A 6,000-nucleotide genomic window follows, 5' to 3' on the forward strand; every position below is an offset into this window, starting at 1 on the left:
TTGTTTCCTTTTCTAGGCTGATAAAATAGAGTTTGAGCTTCTTCTTAATCTCCTCCGGCCATTCCACGTTCATGATCTCCCGACTCCACCCCTCTCATTGATTCCAGTACTCTGCTACTTTATGCCATTTTTTGTGATCTGGAATGTTGCCTTCAAGAAGAGATGTTGCAGTTGCTTCTGAATCTAACTCTTCGCCCAAAATTGAGTATCCGTGCCACCTACTTTCTAGTCCCCTGAAAAAAAAAAAAACAGTGTTTATAGAACTTCAAGAACAGACATAGCAGATAACATATAATGGCTAGGGAAAAAACACATTTGGACATACATAAATCTTACCTCTACTACTACCACCTTAAAGCAAGAATCCCCCCCAGAAAGCTTGTTCTTCTCTTGCGAATCCTCCACCTTACCCTAGACAAAAACCATCATACACAGCCAACAACACATCAACACACAAACAACTCAACAAAGGATGAAATGAAGAAGAAAAAGAAATGAAGGGAGAAACTTACAGCAGCAAAAACCCACAAAATTTGTAAAAACAGGGTGGGGCGGGCCAACCTGCATTAACGGCCCTAAGCAGTGTCATATGAGATTGTTCCCTTTATATCAAATCACAAGCTCCTTTCTTATTGGTTGAAGTTACATGACAAATCGCAAAACTATATAGGGGTATGTTTGGATACCTGGAAAATGATTTCTAGAAATTATTTTCTGGGTTTTTCAGTGTTTGATAAATAGTGGAAAATGTGAGTCAAAGGAAAATGATTGTTTGGTCAAGGGAAAATACGCTCATTTTCTCTGAAAATGACTTTCCCACTTTTTTTTTTAGGGAAATCATTTTCCATAACAAGAACTTCCATAGCTAAAGCTTCCTTTGATGGCACGACACTCGCTCTCGCGACGAGGACGACCCATGATGACAACGCTCATGACAAGGATGACCCGCGATGATCGCGTTCATGATGAGGACGACCCGTGTCGATAGAATTTCCATAACTAAAGCTTCTGGTGAAGGCGGCACACCATAAGGACGATAACAACTGCATTTTTCGTTCTTCCATCTGCCTGCAACAACGAGCTTCTATAGCTTCTAGTAGGTCTTCTGTATCTGAACTTCCTTCTTCCACTATGTTTGTTTTTGAGCTTCCGGCAGATTGACGACAACAGCAGCTACAGCTTCCGGCGTCGAACAGACGGCAACGAAAGCAAGAGCTACCAACAACAAACCCGCTATAGTAGCTCCCTACGGTGTCCTGAGTTCCTAAGTGTAATACTTGATTATATTTAAAAAATTTTAGTTGTTTTTATTATTATATGTACACATATATAGAACTTCAATACACACACACACACACACACATATATATATATATATATATATATATATATATATATATATATAGATTTTGGTTCAAATGAGAACATGTCTTCTCATGCGGTCGGTGCAGTTTACACCATTAGGTACGCATAAATGCATCACACAGTGTTCGAAAATACATCAAAATGAAATGCCACAAAATGCACCACAAACCAAAAAAAAAAAAAAAAAAAAAAAACACCACACATAATGGTATATTTTCGAACACTATGTGGTGCATTTATGCATACCTAATGGTGTAAACCGCACTGACCGCACGGGGAGACATGTTCTCACAGTAATCTGACCCTATAGATATATATATATATATATGTGTGTGTGTGTGTGTGTGTGTGTGTGCGCGCGTGCGTGCGTGCGTGTGTGTGTGTGTTCCAAGTACCAAGTATTTGATTCCATTACCATTTCAATTCCAATGTTTCAACGAAAGCACCCTCATTTCATTAGACCCACAGGCGCAAGGAGGGAAAATTTTACCATGGACTAGGGTCCACTTTGCATTGTGGACCGTGGTCCAAAATGACATTCGGATTGTGCACAATTTTTTAACAAATTATGTATCTACAAATAAACTGAAGGTAAATAATATGTTAATTATAATATGTACATAATGTATTAACTGAAGATACATAATATATTTAATTGCAGGTACATAAAACATTCATTGTAAATAATTTATTAACTACATGTATGTTATTATAATAGGTACATAATTTATTAATTAAAAGTTCATAATATATTAATTATAGGGAACCAATTGATTTTTGTATTGGATTACAAATCGAGAGAAATCGTGAATATGTACATGTAATTTTGGACTAGTGTGTGGATCTTTATATGGTATAACAATTTCGCAAGGAGAATAATTTTTTCATTACATCTATCCTACGAATCTACAATATAATACCGATGGCAAATTATTATGCGGGTCATGGTTCACACAGTGCTGTATGGAGCATAAGAAAAAATATTTTTAATATATACTAAAAATACATTATTTGTGTACTGAATGTACATTATACAAACCAATGTATTTTTAGTACTCAAATAATATATACTTTTCATGAATATAAGGTACATTTTTAATATACTAAAAGTACATTATCTGTGTACTGAATGTACATTATTTGATAATATACAAAATAATATATTTTCATTATTCAAATAATTTACTTTCAAATAATGTATTTTATGTACACAAATAATGTACTTTTTATAAATGGTTCACACAATTACGGTATACAAAATAATGTGCTTTCAGTATTCAAATAATATACTTTCAAATAATGTATTTTATGTACTTTTTATTTATAATTCACACAGTTGTATGAACAATGGTCCATCCAATAATGCTCCCTCCACGGCCGCGGTCCCTTCCTTTTAATCTAATTTTTTTCTTTAAAAAAAAATGTGTTGTCCAAAAGTAAGGTTTGTTGCGACGACTCTGCAAGTGGGTTTTTTTTTTTTTTTTTTTTGAATGCTACTAGCTCTATTACATTGTAGTATCTGTTCATATACTTTCTCAACCTACTGAAACACAAAGAGCTAATAACGCCTCCATTGAGGCTTGAACTCACAACCTTCCTAATGGAAGTCCAACCCGGGTACCATTGGACTCTACAAGTGGGTTTTAATTATATTGTTTAGTAACGCTGAGCAAGGGGCATGTGCAATTAATTGATTCTAGTTGAATTGTCATTAGATGGCGCCATCCATGATTCTAAAAATTGTTTCCCTGGCAATATTCACCTTTCAAATATTGTTTATGCCATAATGTCATGTGTTTATAAAAGGTTGTTAAGGGATCTTCAAAAAAAAAATAAAAATAAAAAATTAAACGGTTGTTAAGGCCAACAGATTCTATTGTATACCGCTATAGGAATATTGAAGGTTGAGACAAATTAAGGTTGTTGAAATACTTTCAAAAAAAAAAAAAAAAAAAAAGGTTGTTGAAATAATGTCAAATTTAAGGGTATATTTATCATTAATTTTTTTTTTTTTGAAAATTATTTATCATTAATTAATTATTCTAAAGTTGCATGTTTTATGTTTATTATTAGTTATAGTAAATAAAAATTGTATACCATCATCATATTCATCCAAATAATATATATATATATATATATATATATATATATATATATATATATATATATATATATATATATATATATATGGAAAGCTATTGTGCTTATTAATCCGAGTGCATCTTTCATCGGAGCAAAGTGAATGAGAAAGATTTTGTGTTTGTACCGAGTATTGTGATAAATAATTTATTATCTTCGCAAGTGCACAAATCAATTGTACTGATAATGTGCGCTTTAGCAAGGGTCGACCCCACAAGAAATTGATACAATGCAATGCAATAATTTTGAAATTAAACTAACTTAAATAAAAGTGCTCAACTTTCAAAAAAAAAATAAATAAATAAAAGTGCTCAAACTAAATATCAAAGATGAAGACCAATTTGATAAAATGATAAAATAATTAAACCATAACTAAAGAAGCTAAGCAAATAAATTACTATGCACCAATGATCAAATAACAATCAAAATAGAAAATCCTAGGAACATGAATCAGAAACCATTACTAATTCTGTATTTTAAGTCCAATATTACCAACCAACTAAAGGTTCATTCTTTCATTAATAAAACTAGTTTGTATGTTGTCCAGAACTAGTTCCGTGCTTTAACAATTCATATGCTTAAGACATTTATTCAAACCATTAAAACCCATTATGCCTAAAGAAACATACGGAATACCCGGGTTAGAACCGAATAACTCAGTAAGACAATCAAATCATTTATCTTTTTACCCTTCAGAGCATGGAATTAAACGGTATGGTGTTAATTAATTCCTCTCAAAAGATTAACCCATGCCTAAATTGGCCAGATTTCAACACAATTAATCTCAAGTAAAAAACATAGGATAAAACATAATAGATTGACAACATTGAAACTTAAATTACTCAAAACTTTCATGGTAAAAACGTCAATGTATGTTCCCAGAATTAAAGTGTTTAACCAATCATGACAATCACGAATTTGGTGCAAATGCAGTTCATCTTTATCAACACCAACCAATTACCAAACTGAAATTCTAAATGAAGTATAATGGCAATTCGATTATGCTAATAAAAATGGCAAATTTATTAAACATAAGGACATAAACAAAATGTCAAAAATTGATTAAACTAAGAAAAGAAGAGTTGTGCTTAATAAGAAGAAAGCCAGGCCTTTCAAAAAAAAAAAAAAAAAAAAAAAAAAAAAAAAAAAGAAGAAGAAGAAGATAACCGGCCAGGAAATATTCACTGTTTCCGTATGGAAATCAAAGCTGAAGGAAATTCGCAGCTGCCAAATTATATTGCCTGGAGAGAAATTTTTGGTTGGAGATGAGGCTTCCGTTGAAACTCATAAAACACTGACTACTAGAACTTTTTATTATAAAATCATGCTAAGGAAGAATGTGCAAGTGTGCTAGTACCCCTTATATGAGCTATACAAAAACCCAATGAAATAAATATGGAAATTTCACAAAATACATCCTAAGTCAATTTCAGAAACATTCTATCAAAGTGTAGGTGCAAAACATGAGCGAAACAACAATCAAGGCATTTATTAAAAATTAAAATGCAAATGCTCGTCTCTTCCAAAGTTCACTGAATATTTTTTCTTTTTATGACTTTTTCCAAAGAGAACTTCCCCAAAAAACTCGCTATTTTACGTCAGGCGTGTTTGAGTTTTTAATTTTGTGTGTACTCATAAACCAGACCACAACACTTATTTATTTATTTATTTATGGTACATGTGTAAGTGACTGATTCAACGGAGTAGAATCTCAGAAATATTACAAATAAAATAAATAAATAAGCACTCATATATGAGAAAAAATAAATGGAGAGATTATTTTTTTTTAACGAGAAGTTTCTATGTTTTTTCTTACACAAATTTATAATATTAAATTTATATTAACAAATAATTATTAAGGCAAGTATAATTTATTTTATATTGTGGACACATTATTTCAATAATTTTAATTGAATAATATTATACTTTAATTATAAAAATTCTATGTAATAATTTTATTATTAAATGTCATACAATAATTACCATAAACAATGTTTAATAATTGACAAATTCTTTTAGGCAATAAAAATTACTATAATTAAATCTTTTGTACTATGGACACATAATTTTTAATTGTTTCGATTTAATCATACTATATATCTTATTTTAAAAAATTCAAAGAAATACTTTTAGTACTATTGAATATTTATTGACTAAAATTTATCTTAATTATTAAGGCGATTAATAGAAATTTAGCTTTAAAAAGTCTTCATATATATATATATATATATATATATATATATATATATATATATTGAAAAACATAATAAGTGTATATACTTTAAAGAAATATTCATTATTAAAAAGGGATATAATTTTAAAAATATATTATTAATTAGGTTACCTTAAAGTATATACACTTATTATGTTTTTCAATATAGAATATATATATATATATATATATATATATATATATATATATATATATATATATATATATATGTATGTATGTATGTATGTATGTATGTATGTATGTATGTATGTATGTATGTATGT

This window comes from Ipomoea nil, unplaced genomic scaffold, assembly GCF_001879475.1.
Source record: "Ipomoea nil cultivar Tokyo-kokei standard unplaced genomic scaffold, Asagao_1.1 scaffold0761, whole genome shotgun sequence".
Classification (NCBI taxonomy): domain Eukaryota; kingdom Viridiplantae; phylum Streptophyta; class Magnoliopsida; order Solanales; family Convolvulaceae; genus Ipomoea; species Ipomoea nil.